General features: G+C 31.6%; 1 protein-coding gene across 1 annotated transcript in view; it reads right to left on the reverse strand.

The window, feature by feature from the left end:
• Positions 1-21,839, reverse strand: part of LOC111043629 (ATP-binding cassette sub-family A member 2) — a 166,108-nt gene extending 144,269 nt beyond the window's left edge. The window contains exon 1 of the mRNA XM_039441849.1: positions 21,752-21,839. The gene's annotated coding sequence lies outside the window, so the exon portion shown is untranslated. The remainder of the gene's footprint in view (positions 1-21,751) is intronic.
• Positions 21,840-22,941: the final 1,102 nt, after the last annotated feature.

A 22,941-nucleotide genomic window follows, 5' to 3' on the forward strand; every position in this document is an offset into this window, starting at 1 on the left:
GTGACCTGTGTGGATACGACAGTTCAACGCATTGACATCATGAGTTTTCTCACACCTTTGAGATTTTCCCTGTGGTAGGTACTAAAATAATAAAATTCGTAGACCATGCGTTTTTTGTCATACCTTTGACACTTACACTCTGACAGGTAGTGGAAAAATATTGTTGCGGGTTTCTACACTAATGAAACACTTGAGGCGAAATATACTGGTTAGATTTATTACTTACATCACTATAACACACGGAAGTGAACTAGAAATAACTATAAACTGTTAACTACCTAATAAATCACACAGAATTATCACAAGCTTATGTTATCTAATATAAATAGCTGTTCAAGAATCACTCTAACCAGGAATAATAAAGTCTATCATCACTTTATCACTAGTCTGTCACGATTATTATCACTTTATCACTAGTCTGTCACGATTATTATCACTTTATCACTAGTCTGTCACGATTATTATCACTTAATCACTAGTATGTCACGATTATTACCACTTTATCACTATTCTGTCACAATGAGAAGAAGCGAACACTCCACTGTAGTTTCTTAACTGACTTCCCGACTGCAACTCACACCATTTATAAGGCGGGCAGAACAGTCTAGAAACATCCAGAAATGTGGCAAACGTCCGACGAATCGTTCTGGAACGCGCTTGTCATTGGTCGACGTCACCCTGCACCAAGATGAGCTCACGGAAATGATCCAGAAGCCCCCCCTCCTGCCACTATGTTGTTTACTGGAAACCCCTCGCCTTCTGCCATCCTTTTAAAGGCCTCATCCATAACAATATGTATTAGTAGACTATGTGTGTTTATGTCACACCTTTATGATTCGCCTCTGATAGACAGATTTTTGACAGAGTTAAATTCATCGTTTCCACTTTCCTTTTGTATTTTCTCTGTTCAAATCTAAGTTTTTTCGATTATAGTGATGTTATAACTGAGAAAAAAAACTTAATCATCTGCATAGAAAAGCAAATTGATTATTTACTAAGATTGACTTGGAACTGTCAGCATCTCATATGAATAACATTAATACTTCACATTCAACCAATGCTGACAGCTTCCAGTTTGAAGTGAATCTTTCAATATCGTTCGCACCCTCTCACATTCACAAATTTGAAAGAAAGGTCTCACATTCAAAAATTGAATGAGAAGAAAGCTAGAGTGAAGGAGTTTAGTTTCATGTAAACTCATAAATACAAACACGAACTGGTATATAAATCGAGTACAAATAATATGACTTAGTTTGCCATTTAATTACATTTTATATAAATCAACCACTCCAGAATCATATTCTCCAATGTTATTGGAAGAGTGTGATATCTGGCAGCCAGATGACGCGAAGAAATCTTTCACTTCTATTTGTATGCTTTATTGGAGCATAGGCCTAATTAGTCTATGCGTACTCTTCTAAGTAATAATAATAATAATAATAATAATAATAATAAATCAATTTATTTGTTCATGAAAAACATACAGATAGAGTTGAGCTTATATGAGATATTCTTGTGCATGTTAAAATTTCACAACATCATACAATGACTACATTTTTTAATATACTTATAGAATAAACAAGGAGATAAATTGAAAACAAGTACTATATATATATATATATATATATATATATATATATATATATATATATATATGTATGGTTGATACAGCTGGAACAAAACAATCAAGAATTGAATAAGGAGCAGTGGTAGTAGTCTATTTAGTAGTGGACACCAATTATTATTAAACTTATTATCTTACATTAATTCACAGATTGAATTACATATCACATATCATTTCTCTTATCTCTAAAGACTTCACAATGTAAAGATGAACTCTATTTATCTTCTCTTCTGGCAGATTTGACAACAGTACCATCAACCTGTCCGCATTATTAACTATATCTTGGTAAAATTTACCTAAAAATTGAATTCTACAGCATCTGTACATAGGACAGCGCAACATAAAATGCTCCAGAGTTTTCAACTCTCTGTAATTACCTATAGGACAAGGGACAATTCTTGGAAGAGTCTATCCATGTTCCTCTATTTCTGAACAAATACATACCCCTATCCGATGCCAGGCGCAGCTGAGTTACGATTCTTGTTCTAGCAAAAAGTGATTTCATGTTAAGTTGCTCTCCTAAAGTGGAAGAAGGATTTATTTTCTTATAAAGAGGATAGGTTGCCGACACTAAATTTGATTGTACTTCTGACAGTCTTAAAAATTCTGAATATCTGATAATGAGATTTCGAGTAAATTTTGAAGATATAATATATTTGCTATATCAACTTGGTATCCAGACTTTTTTCTATGTGACTTCCCACTTCAACCAACCAGTTCCCCGATAAATTAGCTCTACCTTCTCCACTTTCCGTCAACCTAGCCAAGGTATTAAATATACCTACGTACACCTCTGGATGCGATTTTCCTCGTTCAGTGATGGAGAGTCGTTGTAGATGGTTCCGAGTTGGTTCTGATATCCACTGGGGATTCTGCTTTTATATTTTAACAATGATATTAATAACCGTATTCAAGAGGGATGGTAGCATAGTTGTAAGAAAGTAGAAACAATGAATTCAGTCATTGAATTCAGAATCTATTTGTTTTTCCAACAGGAATTGTTGTTTTTTTAACAGGAATTATCTCGGATTGTTTGCATCGGAAATTTTCACAGATCTACATAGTTGGAAAAGTGTCATTTCTTCTGACATTTAAAACAAGTAAAATTTCTAGTAATCTCTAGCTAGTAATTACTCGAGTGTATGCCATTTCCACAAGAATAATGGTGGAAATGCTTCTTCTTCTTTTTCTTTCTCTTTTCCTTTCTCTTTCTCTTTACTCTTGGATATTGATACTGTCTCACCCTACATAATTTTTCAATTAAATTACACGTGAATTATCCGGCTCCTGCCAATTCGGCTTATCGATTTTTCCTCGTCCTTTTTTTCTTCTCTAATGATACTGTATTTCTCCACATAGTTTGTACGTTTAAATTGAATACCTCGATTATCCGGCTTCTACTCATCTGGCTTATTGGTTCTTCACAATTTCTTTCTTAACCTTGAATTTGGACTGTACTAGTATAATAACTATATAGATTGAATAAGATAGAAATTAGATATAAATATAAATTATAAGAAAGAGATTAGAGAAATTCCATAGCATGTCAAAAAACATGGTTTTTTAGTCATTATCCGCCATTTTTTCCGCCATCTTGAATTGATTTTTTTTTTAATTTCTTGTTGTCGGATCCTCATGGTATAAGACCTTAAGTTTAAAATTTCAAGTCAATCGGTTAATTAGGAATAAAGTTATCGTGTTCACAGACATACACACATACACACAAACACACACATATACACACACATACACACACACACATACACACATAAACACACACAGACCAACACCCAAAAATCATGTTTTTGGACTCAGGGGACCTTGAAACGTATAGAAAACTTGAATTTGGGGTACCTTAATTTTTTTTGGAAAGCAATACTTTCCTTACCTATGGTAATAGGGCAAGGAAAGTAAAAAACCTAAGAGACCAGAGATGGGTGAAACAACAGCCACAAATGTGGGTCAAGAGGCTGAGTCAAGGGTGGTCTAGAGGCAACTTGGCCACCCCTTCCTCAGCGGAAGGACCTACAAACAAGGCCAGGAGTGGAACTCACGTAGGTCTCGAGAACTAATCAGTCTGAAGAGACTGCCAAGCATATCATACTGGACTGCGACAAGCAACCAGGCGATAAATGGGATGTTAGTATAGGGAAAAACTCCTGGTTCTTATAAAGGACACATGTATTGGTTTGCCTAACTAACATACTACTTGGGAACACAATAAGCTTCAGTTGACGTGTGGGGTTCTTTGAGCCTTTGGATCCGTCCCTTCGAAAACAATAAACAATAATTCCCCTGACCATACGAATATATATATTTATGAAGAGGGTTACCTGCTAAAGACGGTTCCCAAGTATTCAAAATGATTGACTTGCTCTAATCGCTCGACACCAGTCACAATATTTATTTCACACAATATATAATTATAATCATTAGGTTATTTATGATATCTATTTTTGAAGGAAGATTTGTTTTTCGAAGTGTAAATATTCATTTTAGTGAGTGAAAGTTGGAAAGTTTAAATCTCCTTTCTTATGCAGGCGAAAATAATAGATTGATGAAATGATTCCAAAGTGTCATCCTCATCATAAATTCTATGATGTCCAACTCTAAGACGTAATATCATTATAGAATAGATAAAGCTCAGCTGAGCTTTAGTGTTTACGAGTTTGTGTTTCTTGAATAGTTCCAAATCTCTTAAATAACTCAATATTATTCGTTAAAAGTGGTAATTGAGTGGAATATTTCTAATTAATTTATCAATTTAAGCCATCTAAATTCAAAATTTATAGTTTTAATGTTCATTTTGGACCAAAATTTTATAAAAATTGTACACGTGAAATTTTAACCTTATCTTGGACTTTGTCATCTATACATTTGGAAGAAAAATAGCACAAGGACTACCTTATTATTTTATCTTTCAATGTTATTTCATTAGTGTTATTTGCATTGTAAATAAATAAATAACTATAATCATTGTACTACCAAGCAGAAAAATGAGATTCTATTATAGTAGGATTCTATTACAGTAGTTTTTGCACTAGAGTACAGTTTGATTTGATTGAAAACAAATGGAGTGGGAATCGAACATGGTGCATTCTGCATTCACTCGGTGCATGGATAGTGTTTTTTCAGTTGATATGCTACGTTATAATGGGATATTATCATTACAATAGCAAGGGATACCATCTGCAATGCAAATTGCAAAGAAATACAAGAAAGGTGTAATTTGAGCGCTAAAAATAGTTGAGCTGGATAAGTTGGATTTAATCGTAGTAAGTAGTAGGAAAACGTTTTCTGCAGTTAATTGAATAAAATGACTCAGACCACTGATTAAAACGCCATTTGATTGCATCGAAATCGATTGATGTGTTTGTCTCAGACTCAGGTGTCACTTTTATTCTTTGAAGTAGGCTACAATTTGTGTTTGGCTATTAGTGAAGGTTACTGTTGTATCAGAGTTTAAGGTCAAACCTTTTCCGACAGAAAGCTGAGTATTCCAGAATAAGCTTAACATCCTATTAATTTTTTAGAGGTATTATCGATTCAACAAGCAGACTCCATTAGTCGTGAATAAATCAGAATAAATATAAGCAACAGAATCTTGTATACCGCAGGTTCATCGAACCAAATCTGCACCAATTAATCTACATTATTAATACGCCTCATTCCGTATTCAATATCGGCTCGCTCACCGAAATTTCGAAGATGTCTAATGAGAGTCTAATAATGGGCTTCATTTACTGCGGTTAATTTATATCTAGGTCATTGCCATCTTGGGAAATTGGATAGCACTCGCCACTTTACAAGGGAGGCATTCCAATCAATGCAACTGGCACCAACTCATTATGAGATGAATTTGAAGAATGCTTATAAATTCTGATTTCTACTGATTGATGTATCTATAGCCTTCAAGTACTGTGTTATCAAATGAATTCTGAAGAAAATCACATAGCTGGAGTTTATTGGATTCGTTTGGTTTCTAATATTATAATTTTACGGATAGCTAATAATTATATTCAATTGAGAGTATCCAGACGTGTAGTCTACGTCTGCTGTATGTGAAGTAGTATATAATTGTCGTTAAAATCATATTTAATCAAATAACAGCTTCAATTTTTATTTCCAATGATCAATCATCCTCAACTTCGAGTAGGTATTGATGGAGATGTGAAGTAAGTGAAGGCAAATCTTCTAAGTCTAAAAATCAAAGTTTTTGGTTCAAAAACAAATAATAGTTTCTACTAGTAGTTCTGTGAACAGTAGACCTCACGCAGTATTCTCATCCACAAGTACCTGATTGAAACTATAGACCTTATGGAAATACAGCATTAGACTGGCTTCTCCACACATCTGTGTAATCACTTGTCAGCTGATTTATGATGAATAATTCTCATAGTCTGATTTTTACTCTAATATTGGCGTACGAAGGAGGCTCCATTTTCCTTTTATATTATCCTTGAAATGCAAAATTTCCAAAAACCTTGTATATACGTCGACGCGCAATTAAAAAATCTGGTGTGGTACACTCACACAACTTTCCTTGCTCATATTTGAAACTACGATCAGACTTTTGTATATGTGTATATATAATTATTTTCAGAGTAATTTTTCCTTTGAGTAAATTGTGAAATTCGATGATTTTTTTTTAGTCGTCATTTTTTTAAAGTCGTCAAAACAGCTGTTCTACAGATGAAATATCTCGACTATGTGTTCTTTTTATGAACTGCTCTACCTACCTACCTCATGCACGAGAAGGAGGTTACTAAGTCCATTTCTCAAGGATGGGGTGGACCCCCAATTAGTTTCCCAGAAAGGAGACTCATGCCAGATAAATAACTATACAGAGTATGTATGAAGTTGAAAAAACGGTCAAGTTATTTCGAGAAAATCGTGAAAAACATGTTTTTTTAGTAAATATCCGCCATTTTTCTCAAGTATATTACGGAGCTCCTGCAATTTTCTGAGAAATGAGACTCATGTCAGTTGATAGGGCTTATAAATAGCTAGCTATTCATGGTATGAATTTGAAGAAAATCGTTGGAGCCGTTTTCGAGAAAACCGTGAAAAACATGGTTTTTTAGTAATTATCCGCCATTTTTCCCGCCATTTTGAATTCAATTTTATTGAATTTCTTATTGTCAGATCCTCATGGTATAAGGACCTTAAGCTTAAAATTTCAAGTCAATCGGTTGATTAGGAATGGAGTTATCGTGTTCACAGACATACACACATACACACACACATATACACACACACACACACAACACACACACACACAACACACACACACACACACACACACACACACACACACACACACACACACACACACACACACACAGACCAACACCCAAAAATCATGTTTTTGGACTCCTTGGGAACCTAAAAAAGTATGGAAAACTTTAAATTAGGGTACCTTAATTTTTTTTGGAAAGCAATACTTTCCTTACCTATGGTAGTAGGGCAAGGAAAGTAAAAAGGAACATACCTGTGAAATTTCATGAAAATCTATTACCGCATTTCGCTGTAAATGTGCAACAATAAACGTTTAAACATTTATACATTTATACATTTTAAAATTTAAACATTTAAACATTTAAACATTTAAATATTTAAACATTTAAACATTTAAACATTTAACATTTAAACATTCAACATTTAAACATTCAAACATTTAAACATTTAAACATTTAAACATTTAAACATTTAAACATTTAAACATTTAAACATTTAAACATTTAAACATTTAAACATTTAAACATTTAAACATTTGAACATTTAAACATTTAAACATTTAAACATTTAAACATTTAAACATTTAAACATTCAAACATTTAAACATTTAAACATTTAAACATTCAAACATTTAAACATTTAAACATTTAAACATTCAAACATTTAAACATTCAAACATTTAAACATTCAAACATTTAAACATTTAAACATTCAAACATTTAAACATTCAAACATTTAACATTAAACATTTAAACATTCAAACATTTAAACATTTAAACATTTAAACATTTAAACATTTAACATTTAAACATTTGAACATTTAAACATTTAAACATTTAAACATTTAAACATTAAACATTTAAACATTTAACATTTAAACATTTAAACATTTAACATTAAACATTTAAACATTTAACATTTAAACATTTAAACATTTAAACATTAAACATTTAAACATTTAAACATTTAAACATTTAAACATTTAAACATTTAAACATTTAAACATTTAAACATTTAAACATTTAAACATTTAAACATTTAAACATTTAAACATTTAAACATTTAAACATTTAAACATTAAACATTTAACATTTAAACATTTAAACATTTAAACATTTAAACATTTAAACATTAAACATTTAAACATTTAAACATTTAAACATTTAAACATTTAAACATTTAAACATTTAACATTTAACATTTAAACATTTAAACATTTAAACATTTAAACATTTAACATTTAACATTTAAACATTTAAACATTAAACATTTAAACATTTAAACATTTAAACATTCAAACATTTAAACATTCAACATTTAAACATTTAAACATTTAAACATTCAAACATTTAAACATTTAACATTTAACATTTAAACATTTAAACATTTAAACATTTAAACATTAAACATTTAACATTAAACATTTAAACATTTAAACATTTAACATTTAAACATTTAAACTTTAAACATTTAAACATTTAAACATTTAAACATTTAAACATTTAAACATTTAAACATTTAAACATTAAACATTTAAACATTTAAACATTAAACATTTAAACATTGAAACATTTAAACATTTAAACATTTAAACATTTAAACATTTAAACATTTAAACATTTAAACATTTAAACAACATTTTCTATATCTTCCCTAGTTTTCGAGATAGCTGCTCTTAAAGGTGTGACATTTTTGAAAAAACATATTTGCCTCCAATTTATTTTTCAATTTTTGCTCTTATAACTTTTTAAAAATCGATGGGAAAAATCTATGCTAGCATCAAATTCTCTTCAACTTGATGTATAATTTCACACTTTCACGAATTTTCCTACACCTTTTACAGCAGCTTTAGTGCTGATTGTGAAATCTCCATTTCTGTATCAATAGACCAATTGAAAAAGGAATTTGGAGGGGATGTTTTGAACACAATTTTTGACTTTTTTGCTTTGTTATGACTGGTTAGAAGGAGAACATATCGGAAGTCCCCATTCCCAAATCATGTGCTAAGGGGATGAGGGTAGTTTAAAAGTTGTATTTTTCAGCGTTTCACTCCCACGCTCATATCTTGAGAGCTCAGATGAGGAAGCATTAGAGTAAGTAGTCAGTCATTGAGCCAACTAAATTCAATACCTCAACCAGATTTGATAAACATATGAAATATATGTTCGTATGTTTAAATTATTACAAACTCCATATCACTATACTAGAAAAATGTAAAAATATTTTTTATATTCCATGCTATTCAAAATACCAGCCAACGAATATTCCTTATCAACTAATCGAATTTGAAACAGGAACTTCATCATAGCTGTAGTTTAGATTATGTTGTAACACATTGTTTAGTCACGAACGTTTCTAAAAATTATTTTATTTGCAGTTTTTATAAAAATGTAGGTGAAGGAAAAATGTTGTGTATATCACGATTGAAAAATGTTTTTTCTCCCTCAGGAAAATTGTTGCCCTCGGCTTCGCCTTGGGCTTTAAACTTTTCCCTCAGAGAGAAAAAACAGCACTTTTCACTCTAGATATACAAATAACTATTTCAATGCGAGAGGTTTTAATAAAAGCAGCGAATCAAACAAACTCACTTACTCTCTCACTCTCTCACACACACACACACACACGTTTCATTCTCTCTCACAAGAGTTTTCCCTTTATAATATTTATAATAGTCAATGTGATGAATCATTGATTTGAAACAGAGCCACCGCTTTGTATTATTATTATTATTATTATTATTATTATTATTATTATATTATTATTATTATTATTATTCATTTCATTCATCACATGACAAGTGAGTGTTTATTGCGTGTTTATTAAGTCGGCCTTTGGCAAGACTTTGGTGCATTACTAAACTGAAATGTTCAAAAATGATCTCACAATGGATGCTGTGCTGAGAACAACTGCTTTTTCAATGGCATATTTTGCACTCCTCGATATTCCCATCTGACAAAGATTTGCTGACACTTTTCTAGTTAGAACTCCAAGTGTGGAGATAATGACAGGAACAATTGTGACCTTTTCTTGCATCCAGACATCCTTGATCTCAGCAACCAAGGGAAGGTACTTGGAGACCTTTTCATTATAATACTGGTCCAAGTTGTGGCAGCATGGTATGCCAACATCTATTAGTGTTGTTTCCTTAGCTACCTTATCAATGAGGATGATATCTGGTCTATTATCAGCAACTGTTCTGTCTGTCAGCACCGACCGATCCCAATATAACTTATGTGTCTCATTCTCCAAGACTGGGGATGGCTTGTACGAGTAGTAGGGCAGCTTCTGATTGATGATTTGGTACTTCAGAGCAAGGTCCTGATAGTCAGTAAATAGTCAGTAGCTGCCAGTGATTGACATGCAGACATGTTGTGCTGAATAGTCTCAGGTGCCAAGCCACAACGTCTGCATGAATCATTATTTATAGGCAGCTTCATTATATGCCTTTGATAATTTTTTGTTGCAATTACTTGATCCTGTATGGCAATCAAAAATCCTTTCATTTCAATAAGCAGGTCCCTGTGCCAAAGCCATGCATTGGAAGCCTCCTCCTTATCACAGCAACTCCAGGCTGTGATAAGGCAAACGCATGCATTCCATGAAGCTGCTTCGACTTCCACTGCTCCATAATCTCACTCTCTTGCTGCTTGTTTGTTTTGAAGTCAGCAGTAGGCAGCTCAGAAAGATTAAGGGGAGTGTACCCTTCATCCACTCTTTCATCCTCGCACTCTGAGCGATTCGTCTTTCTAACGACCAAGTTTCAATTCTGGGTTCTTCTGGGAAAACATTTTGCATATTATTATTATTATTATTATTATTATTATTATTATTATTATTATTATTATTATTATTATTATTATTATTAATAGTATTATTATTCTCATTTAAAGAAATACAACAATAACATTCGAAATAGATATAGTCAACTATTCATAGTCAACAATTCCATAAGCAACGATGTTGCTTATGGAATTAATCACATGATTACTTTCATATGATGATAGCATCATACGTCAAAATAGAATAATTACCATCGCTACAATCTCATATCCTACACTCGGCCATTCTGACAAATTGGCTTGTTGTCAAGCCATAAAATGAATGAATATGAAAAGGATTATAAACATAAACAAAACATGAAGAATAAAACAAACATAAATAAAACTCACAAGATGAAAAGGATTACAAACATAAACAAAACATGAAGAATAAAACAAACATAAATAAAACTCACAAGATGAAACGAACATGAACAAAACATAACACTGCATTACATGCAACACTGCTTGATAAGACTGACTTTCTTTGGCTGTTGGGGTACTTTGAATTGCTTTTTCATTAATTTTCTTCTTTTTGTTGAGTATGCATCAACTCATACATAGTCTTCATTTGATAATTATTCTTATCAATTTCACTTTTTCCAATAATAGCCAATATTTCTTTTTCATTTCTTTCTAAATTCATACCTTGACTTACTTCCATTTCCACATCTTTCTCATCTCTCCTGATTTTTTGTACATTCTCATTCTGTTCTCCAAGTTTTTCCTTAATTTCATAATTTGATTCAATTCCATTTTCCTCTCCACTATTCCATCTAACTTCCCTTTCCACCTCATCATCACACTCTTCCTTCCCCCCCCCTGAGAAACTGCCTCCGGTTGCATACAACATCATTATCGCACAAATCGATTGAGTCTCTTCAGGAAAAGGGGATTATTCATAAGTGGAGATTGTGGAAGACGCGTGCGATGGTAATAAAAGTTCATTCGAAAAACGTCCGGTGGATGTGCAAGATCTTGCCGAGAAGAAAGGCCCATTAGAAAAGGTAACTAACTTGAAGGCATTAAATAATAGTATTTAACAATATGTTTTACAATCGACATAGATTGTATGTATATTTCAAGTTAGAACCAAAGATAACAATAACTTTCTGAAAATCAAAATTTCATAATAATTCCACGAAATGGGAAATATACAGAGTGTCCCACCAAGGTTGTAACAACCGTTAACCATAGATTCTACTCGACATTTCTGACAAAAACTGTTCAGTAAACGTTTTTCCTATCGACCATAGTTTTCGAGATTTATCGATTTTTCGATATTTTCAGAATATGCCTACTTCTGGTCATTAAATACTCAATAACTCGAAAACTACTGGTCGAATTTCAATTTCAAGGGTATTTTTGGAAATAGAGAAACATTTTAAACATGATTAATGTAATTTTATCTGTTGTAAGATATTTTGTAGTTTTTTATTAGGGCTTAAACTTGAAAAAATGCTATTCTTTAAATTCAAAGTAAAATTCCAAACCGTTTTTTCTCCGTTTTTCCTCGGGTGATTATAGTAGTTTCAATACTTCAAAAACTTCTCCATTTCATAAGCTTTCGAATGAGTATAAATTCGAAAAGGTAAGTTCCATGATAGTGTTCAAAGCTCCTAATTTCTGGAATGAACACCTTCAAAAAGAGGAAATTCACAAACAGCAAGCTTCAAGTTGTGATCCTAGGGTGAAATCACCTGATTTCTCTCTGACAATATTCAAGTTTCAATCAATATTTTAACATTCTACAATGATATGATTTTTTCAATAACTTGCATTATTTCCCTAAGGGTAAAATCACCTGATTTTTGTAGCATATAGCCTAAATCCTATATAAAATATTAATCATGCTCTTTTACAAGATCCAACAAAATTTATTCATAGAATAATAATTCAAAGTAGATGAATGACAGAATTTTAAAAAATATACTGATGGAAATCATTCAGATGATAATCAAGCCTCCACATTCATCGATTCGTGAAAGTGTTATTATATGATAATGGTTAATTGTGAGGCCTATACAAAATGAATGAATGAATAGTATTGTACATTTCTTTCTTTCTCATTGTTAGTCTAGAGTTTGGGGCTGCAGCTGTTGCGTAATCATTTTTGTAGCATCACGATCGTTGTTCATAATTATTTATAATATCAACGATACAGCTAACTTCAATTAATTCTATACAGTACAATTTGAAAAATGAATGAACGGTCTGAAGATGAAATGCAATTTGTATTCGATAATACAATATTGTTCTGTATCTACTTAAATCGGCCAAGATTAAACCGTTCATGATCGTTGGAAAAGGTTATCATGGATATAATTTCCACTAAAACTCCACAGGAAAGATGAAAGTGAAAGTGCAGAAGAGGAAAGGAAAAGTTGAAAAGGAAATGAAGAAGTTCAACAAAAAGTTAAGAAAAAAAGAATTAGAGGATGAAAAAGAATGAAGAAAAAAGAAAGAGATGGAAGAAGGAAGAGGAGTGTGATCCACTAAAATATGTCAATATCTCCTATAAGTTAGAGGATAGTTAAATAAGATAGATAAATAGTCAAAATAAATTAGATAAGAAAGTTGGTGGTGAAGGGAAGTTGAAAGAGATGTGTGAAAAAAGGTAGATGAATAGTTGACTATCTATTTCGAATGTTATTGTTGTATTTCTTTAAATGAGAATAATAATACTATTGATAATAATAATAATAATAGTCCTTCCTTTCCTTCCTTTTTCCTTCGTCCTGGTACCCCCAGAAGAAGGGAGTTTATTATAGAAAATATAACAAAAAAGAAATCTTACAAACAAAACAAATGAAGAATAATAAAAAAAGCAAGAATCACAAAAGATAAGAAGATTCCCTTTCAGTAGAACATTTCAAATATTATAAACCAGACGAATTATAAATTCTCCAAAACCTTCTAAAGAAGGTTTGACTGGAGGAGTCAAGTTTTACATTATATTAAAAAAAAAACCATAGAAATAGTACATTGATATAATCAATCAGTGATCCCAAAATAATAATTTTCAATTTAAATCATATCAAAAGAGAAATAGTTGTCAATCTTGGGTAGAAAAAAAATTTATTGATACATTGATAATAATTCATCTAATTGTATTGTGTAGCAATAAAATAATAAAACAATGAGATTTCAGTTGTTGCTTATCACAAACAATAATACACAAGAAAAAATATATAAAAAAAGAAAGAATTTATGAAGATCACTCAAATTATTTAACAGAAAGTGTTTCATCTTATTCTTAACAATTGAAATTCTATCCAGACCAATTAAATCATCTGGCAACTCATTGAAAATAGTTGGTACAACATAACTAAGTTCACATTTACCATGATAATTATTGTATTCGGGCACAATAAACCTCTTATAAGCAGCACCTTGTCTTCGCTCATGCAAAATTCTACTAGACATTTTATAGTTATTAGAAAAATAATCATTTAATAAGATATCATATCTGAAAAGCTCGTTTACAGGAAGAATGCTATATTTTTTAAACAAATTTGGCTTAGGGTAACTCTCTTGTTTTGAATGAACTATTTTCAGCAAGGAATTTTGTAATCTCTTAACTCTATCAATTTCATAGCCACTTGCATTACCCCAAACATTGACACCGTATCTTACTACGGATCCAGCTAGGGCTTTATAAACAACTATCAATGTCTTCTTTGAGACAGATCGCTGTAAGTTATATAAACCAAATAGACATGAGCGAAGACGCTGGCATAAACTATCAATGTGAGGACCCCACTTTAAACAATCATCAATGAAAATACCAAGATACTTTTGAATTGTAACTTGTTTGACCTTTTCATTACAAGTACAAAGAGTTCCAAAGTTATTCTCATGTAGACAATTTAAGGAATGCATAGTAATATTAGTGGACTTTGAGGTTTGACGTGGCGGTCTCATATGCATACAAGTGTTTTTTTTTTAATTCAAAGTCAAGCCATTATCATGGATCCATCTTTGCATTCTATCAAAGTCTCTTTGTAGCAATATTCTTGCTTCATCAAAACTTGTGTGGCTGGCTACCATAACTAACTGTGTCATCAGCATACTGAAATATTTTAGTTTCCTTTGAAACACCAACCATTGTGATTACTGACACCAGATAAAGCAATGGTCCAAGATTGGCGACTGTAGGATTTTCCTACTTTAACAGTAACCTTTCGGTTATTCAAATAATCTATTAACCAGTTAATACCTCGTCTTGACAAACCAATTTCACTCATGGACTGTACAATTTTATGAAAAGATAAAGTGTCAAACGCTTTCTTGAAATCTAGAAATAATATTAAAACATGGTAATTCTTATTCAATTTATTATTTATATAGTTACATAATTGGGATAAAAGCTGACCAGTTGATTTGTCGCGTTGGAATCCAAATTGAGCTGAAGGGATTAAATTGTGATTTTTTAAATGCATAACTAATTCATTACAAATATACTTTTCAACTATCTTATCAGGTGAAGAAAGTATTGAAATAGGCCGATAGTTAGAAATTTCTGAACTGGATCCATTTTTGAAAATCGGTTTTATTATGGAAGTTTTCAATTTATTTGGAACTTTACCTTCCTCTAATGATAAATTGATTAATCTTGTGATAATTGGTATGAACTTGATACTGTGATTTTTTATATCAGACATCAAAATATTATCAATCCCTGGAGATTTATTTGAACTCATACTTCTGATGATATTACCTATTTTTAATTCATCTGCATCAGGTAAGTCAAAGCTAGGAAATTAACATTGGTATCATTATCATTTTCTAAATAAGTAGTAATATTACACTCATGTTTTGCAGCTCTAACACCTTCTGTGAATTCACTGCAGAAATGGTCCACAACCTCCTCAACCTGCCTATCACCAACCACTATGTGTTTCATTATATTATCATCAACTGACAACTTTTCTTGTCTACCCATGGCAACGTTGATTAATGACCAAGTATTTTTTATGCTATTAATGTTTGTCTCAAATTCATTTTTTAGAAAATTACACTTTGCCTTTTTAATATCTTTATTTAATTTGTTACGATATTTCTTATATGCTTCCAAGCCCTCTGGTGTACCAGAGTGTCTATACAAATTATCCCTTTCTTTCAATCTCCTATGCAACTCTAGAGTCATCCAATTCTTTTTAAGTTTAACTTGAGATTTGTTTTTAACTTTGATTTTTGATTTTTCATATCCCAAGTCATAGACTTGGCATAACTCATTATAGAGCTCATCACAGCTATTCAAACTTAAAATGCTATTAACATCAAGATCGCTGAGGTAACGATTTATTCTATTTTTTAAGTAAATATATTTATAATCACTCCCAATAGTTGAATTCACACTAAGATTTTGATCTATTGGACATGAACATAAAACTGTTTATAGTCAACCATCAAATTTGGAGGTTACAACTTTGTTTATGTTAGTGAACAGCTGTTTTGAATGCAGTTAAGAAATTAGTCAAAATGAATTATTTGTGCTGCTGAACTTACGTTTCAAAACGATGATATAATTACTTCTAAAAACCAATAATTATTGTGATAAGGATAAGAGTTTCAAAATAAAAATATATTTATTATTGTTAAAATAATTTATTAATGGAAATATACAACATGTTAGATATTATAAAAGCGAGCATGGTCATGATACAAGCATTATCATTGATAAGAATTATAAAATTCATTTTTTTATTAATGTAATAAGAATCTCTCGTATGAAATATTAATATTATATAATAATTATTATAGAATCAACCGCATGGACCGATGTAAAAATCTCTGTAGGCCAATCATAGGTCAGGAAAATGACACCAAAAAGGGATGCTATTCAAACATGATATTCTATTTTTGTTATCAGCAACTAGAAAAGGCCTTAGCATATGCAGTAACACATTGTATGTTGAATAAGGAGAAATATGAAGAGAATTTAATTACTAATAAAAGGCAGATAATTTAAGTTTATTTATTGTAAAGCAAGAATTATTCTATTACTCATCTCTGACGTGATGTATACGTCATACAATTTCCACCAATAGCAAAATTCTATGCAAATGCAAATTAAGTAAGACGGAACTGCTCAGCAAGAGTTTTTCGAGAAGAGACACTACTTCCCTTCCAATGCCTTCACTGTAAAGACCTTATTCTCAGAGTTACCATTTTTCTAGTGAGATTCTTATTTGTTAAATTTATGTATTATAAATGTTAGCCTATATCTGAGGCAATATTATTCGTTATATTTGTAAAATTATTCTATCTATTGATTACTTCTATGAATCTAAATTTTATTATTAATTTTTTATTAGTGAAGGAAATAATTGATTTATAAAAAATCTCCCATGTGCTGAAGATTGAAGTTTGGACAAACCATCGAAAGATAAGTGTACTGAATTGTAATTGTAAGTTTTGTGGTCGTTTAACTGTCCTTATCTGCCTGAACCACGACCCTGATTAATATTAAATTTCACATTGTAATATTTTCTAGTTAAATCATTTGGAATTATAATTTATCTTTAAGAATTTTAAACTTTGTAAAGAGAACGTGCATGATAGCCCAGCATCATAGCACCAATTCAAATAAGCCTGTCAGCTGGCTGATTTTTATCAAATCTTGAAACTGTACTGTTTATTGATTATTATTACTACTCATTATATTTCAAATTCAATACTTCACTTCCTGAGTTCGATTATTTCTTTAGCCCTTCAGATTTTGTGTTTGGCACGTTTTTACTTGTTAAGCACCGATCAAAAACGATCATTGAAATAATTTATTCAAATTTGGTTCAAGGAACTGATCTAGGTGGAGGTATTAAGTGGGGTCAGATCGAGAGCATAGGTTCTCTGTCCTTACCTGCTAATATCTCAGCTTCTATCTGTGCCCTTCATCGACTTAGGAATAAAAGTTCCTACCACAGAGCAGAAACATTTATAGCGTAAAGAATCATACAATAGAGCCTGAAACTTGGAAAGATTCTGTCCGCGAAGTATCTTACGAATGGCATTTGGTATATCAAACCTAGCCTAGACCGTCGGAATTTATTAATGGCGCAATCCCGCAAATTATATGCACCAAGTTCCTTGCTTGACCTGTTTAATTTTGTGCACTGTCCACAATACAGGTAATAATTTAAGGTCTCTGAATCTGGTGTCTAGTAATTGCTACACTACGACGCATACTTGCAAAGAATATTATTCTCATAGAGATAGTCATTGAACAGATCAAGGGTGTGCAGGAGTTTGTGCCTCTCGCGATTTGGACTATTAAATTAAATCTTACATTGAATCTCTCAGTCTGGTGTTCTGTAGAATTCATACACATACTCATAAATTTGAGATTACAACACCGAGGGTTCAGTGTAAGATTTTATACCTGTGTGAGGCATTTGGATAATACCACCTCACAGTATATATATTAAAAAACAGATGACATCCAATTTATTAGAGGGAATTGAATTCCTTCATCTTCATGTGTAGGCAACACACCACACCAACCTTGTTCCTGTGAGACTGACCTTGTCTCTGTGACACTCCACTTGTTTGAATGGGACTCTACCCCTCTTCTTGTTCCAGTGACACTACTTGTTCCAGTGAGACTGACCTTGTTGTCTCTGTGAGACTCACCTTGTCTCTGTGAGACTCACCTTGTCTCTGTGAGACTCACCTTGTCTCTGTGGGAACTTGTTCCTATGAGACTGCCATTTATAAAAATACCTGTTCCTATGAAACTTGTCTCTGTGACACTAATATCGTTCAAAAACACTATTTGCCTCTGTGAGAACTGGTCTCTGTGATACGGACCCATTCCAATTACAGTCAACATTTTTGTTTGAATGTATACATAAGTTTTGTATATTCAGTTTTTAAAATTAAAAAGTGGTTAGATGTAGTGTAATAAGCAGTTTATAAAAGTGTTTTACTGTAACATGGTAATAAAAAAATATTGATTTTGTATTTCATCATTCAATATAATAATATTATATAATAGTTTTAAGTTCTGTTTCTTACAGACATAAAATGTTTTTGAGATTTTAGCTATACAATGACAGAGTATATTAAATTACCATGGTAATTTGGTTGTAGGCCTAACCATCTCAGTTTTTTAAACAACTTTCATCATAATAATTTTTGTGGATCAAAATTGAAGTAATATGGTTTTTATTGTGTGTTTTTGATGTCACCTTACCAATGTACCGCATTGCACGGTAATATTTCTGTTACATGAAATCATATGATTTCCATATGAAATCATATATGGAAATATGATTTTGTATTTTCATCTCTTTCCAAATAATTTTAGAAATATTACCATGTAATTATTAAGGTACCGGTTCAAAAGTATGGCTAATTCAACGTCTATTTATAGTTGAAAATAATGGTTGTCACGACGTGCTTTCAATGTCTATTTATAGTTGAAAATAATGGTTGTCACGACTTGCTTTCAACGTCTGTTGATAGTTGAAAATAATGGTTACCACGATGTTTTTTCAACTACTATTCAACGTTGAAAATAATGTGGAAATGGCGGACATTTTTTCGTGTTTTCAACGTTAAGGTATTACGTGTTTCTAACTTTATTTCAACGTTTCTGTGCTACCTGGGAAAGAATCGAATGCTCAACTAATGGTTGATTTTATAATGTTCATCAAAACGTTGATATAACACGTTTATTGAAATGTTGACTATAATGTTTATCAAAAAGTTGATATGACGTTTATCGGAATGTTGAATACAACGTTTCAATAAATGTTTATTAAACGTTAAGGTCAGTACCAAACTAAAGGTTGAATAAACGTTTAGAAAACGTTATGGCCAACAACATACAACGTTGTCTAAACGTTTCAAATGTTTAAGAGGTGATGTTTATTAAAACGTTTTATAAACATCAGTGTGCTGTGTGGGTACTAGTGTGTAGTGACTCAGAGTCGTTCAAGGACACGAGCCAAGACAGGCCAAATCCGTAGGTGTGTAGGGCCCTTTAGACAATGGCAGTAAATCTAGTTGACTGCTCGTCGTGATTCAAATGAATCGATAATCGCAGATCTTGATGGAATCCGAAATTGAAAGAACGTAATAAATTTCAACATAAACATTTGAAAAATGTATTTAAATTCATTAAATTTATTAAATAACATAATCAATTTGAATTATTGAACTCATTATCCACAGCCAGACTATGTGCTTGTGAGCAGTACCCTCAATACTTTGAATTGATTATTTTTAATATTATATTTATTAGTTCGTGAATTGAGATTAATTTGATTTGATCCTCATATTGCAATAAGGCAGTAAAGCAGAGAAACTAATAACTGAAAAAATTGTTTGAAATAATTACAAAATCACTGAATCACTAATATACATCACTGTGAATGAAGTACCGGTAATTATGTTCAATTGTAATTGGATATAGTCCCGATGTGATGATTGTAATCCCGTCATTCCCAGGACTGATGATGAATTTTTCCGGGATATCTGGGTATTACGTATCAAAACCAGACCAGGATATCTATTCGGCACTCCATGGAATAGAATCCCTAGTTTCACTACTTTCAGGTTGGAATCTAAAATTTAATTATGTTTATTATCTATCTAAAATAGCTCAATTATGGACTTCATGGACTACGATTATAAATGCACTAATCCTCATGATCAATAACAACTAGTGAAGTCTATATTCAAGAAATTGATATTGGAAGTTATAAAACTATTACAACATTTTTTGGCGGGCAGCCAACATCTGATTAAAAGAGAACAAACACAATAACTTTAACTTGATAATAATAATAATTATTATTAAATTAATAAATTATAGTAACTTACTATACTATTACTATTTCTTTTCCCGATAATTGTGCTGGCTTTGTTATGTGCCTATTGAAAAGAAATTTGAAAATTTGGTTGAATAATTACACTTTAGATGTAGCATAATTTGATTCAATATTTAATAAACAAAATAAACTAATGTCATAATATTGTTTTAATTCATTCCGTTCTATTTTTTGTATGTAAGTTCAGGTTGACTATACATTATAACACTATTGAGATTTTTGAGAGCTGCGCCAACAATTTTAATTAGTTAATATCATGATAATTTTAACTGTTAAGTAAAATTCTTTAAAAAATAAATTTCACTTATATGTTTATATTTATATTTGAATTTACATGTTTTGTATATGGTACCTTGTCAAGCAGCCTCTTTGAGGTTCGCTTAAGGTAGCTTATTTATTCAATAAAAGTTCTTTCTATTCTATTTTATTCTATTCTAGTAACTTAACCTTTTAATGTGTTGTGTATACTTCAATCTAAGATGAAGAAGAAAAAGGGAAAATGGAAGAGATGAGGAAGAAGGTCATGAATAGAAGGAAGGAGAAGTAGAAAACAACTGGGAAAAAATCTGTAGAAGAAAAAGAAGAAGAAATAGAACGAGAGAAAGAAGAAGAATTCTTCGATGTTTTCTTTCCGGTCTCTCAAAAAAGTTAACAGTAATCGGGTAACAATAATTTTTTTGTTTAAATTTCTCCATCTCAAACACCTTCCCGGCTCAACCTTGATCAATTCAAGTGACTGAACTAGGGTAGTTGCTAATTTTTTACACCAATAGTAAATGAAAAACATAACATTTATTACGCAACATTCCTTGAAGATATTGCTTTGAAGTTTCCTCTTCATAGACACTTTGTACAGTTCAATTCAATCAACTAGGGAAGTTGCTGATACTTCATACTAATAGATAAGTAGATGGGGAATATTACATGAATTATAAGGCCACCTTACCATATTGCTTTGAACAAGAAGAAGTATTAGTGGAAGTAGTTCTACTCTTAAAACAGTTTTCCGGTTTTCGGCCAAACTGATTGATTTAGATCGCTAAACTGGGGTGTTTCAAGTGAATCAATACTAGTAATAATGATTATTGCATAGTATTAGTACTTGGAGAATACAATGCAATGAAGCGGCACTTGTTCGCAAGCAATAAAAAAGTTTACATGATTATAAAACACATCACAGTCAAGTTGTTTTAGTATAATAAAGAGTTTGTTTTGAAGATGTCATACATTACCTGGACGAGGAGGTCCTGGAGATGCTGCAACAAGTATCTGCAGTCTGCAGACAGAGGACGATTAACAGGCCATCCCCCGGTGAACTCGAAGCACAGAATGCCGGTGAGCTTCGAAGTTACCTGTTGTTCGTATTAGCTGTCATGCGCGAATCAACCCAGACGGATTTATCGATTCATGAATCTCCCCGAACAGCCAATTTCTTGGAAGCCGAGGTAGGTCCATCCTGGTCTCTGAGGGGTAGGTTTGGGAGAAGAGTGTTTATGCGTAGGTTGGAGCTCTCCTGCGCATCGCGTGGGTATCTAGCTCCAGATTCTGCAAAACCCGGGCCAGGAGCTGTATAGATAAATGATATTGAATAATAGATTACAGTTAGAGTTTATTATTGAAATCCAAGTGGTCATACTTATAAATTCGTCGTAAACTTTGGTCACTTGTTGCCAAATTCACGTGCTCACTTCCAGCAAACATCTCATCACTTGTTTTTCCCAAACAATATCAATTTTATCCATTGATAGCTCTTTTACTTTTTTGATTATTATAATTCTGATCGAAATCATAATTTTTCTCTTACTATAGCAAAAACGGGAAGCAGTAGCTTTGTCTTAGGACCGCAAATGGAGCGGGAGGAGACTGTTTCTTTCTTTCCACCACAAGACCTAAGCCAACACTATTCCAACTTTCACTATTCCAACTTATACTTTTGGCCACCAGATAGCATATGGGTCATTCAAGGAAAAGACGATGTTTCATTCAGCTTTTTGGATGGAGAAACAGGGAAAATCTCATACTAAAAATACGATCCATTCGTTCAGATCTAAGAAGAAAATTGAATGTTTGTGTTGTACTTGAGGTGATATTTATTACTTTGTGGGAAATATTCATATTTCAATTCTTGTTCCAGATGTATTTTATTTTGTGAATGGAGATATATTTGATTTCATTTGATTTGAATATGGTCCATATTAAATCCCCACCAAAACTGTTATTATTAGTACAAATGTTATTATATTATTATTATTATGACATTTAAAACAATAATAATAGAATTATTTGAATTCGAATTAATATTGTATAATATTACATTAATAGAATTAAATTTGATAAAAACATTGTTGTTATTATTATATATTCGTTTTAACTCTGTTCTGTAACTATTATTCAGATATTTTTAATTCAATTACATTTATTA

The sequence above is a fragment of the Nilaparvata lugens genome, chromosome X (assembly GCF_014356525.2).
Source record: "Nilaparvata lugens isolate BPH chromosome X, ASM1435652v1, whole genome shotgun sequence".
Classification (NCBI taxonomy): Eukaryota; Metazoa; Arthropoda; class Insecta; order Hemiptera; family Delphacidae; genus Nilaparvata; species Nilaparvata lugens.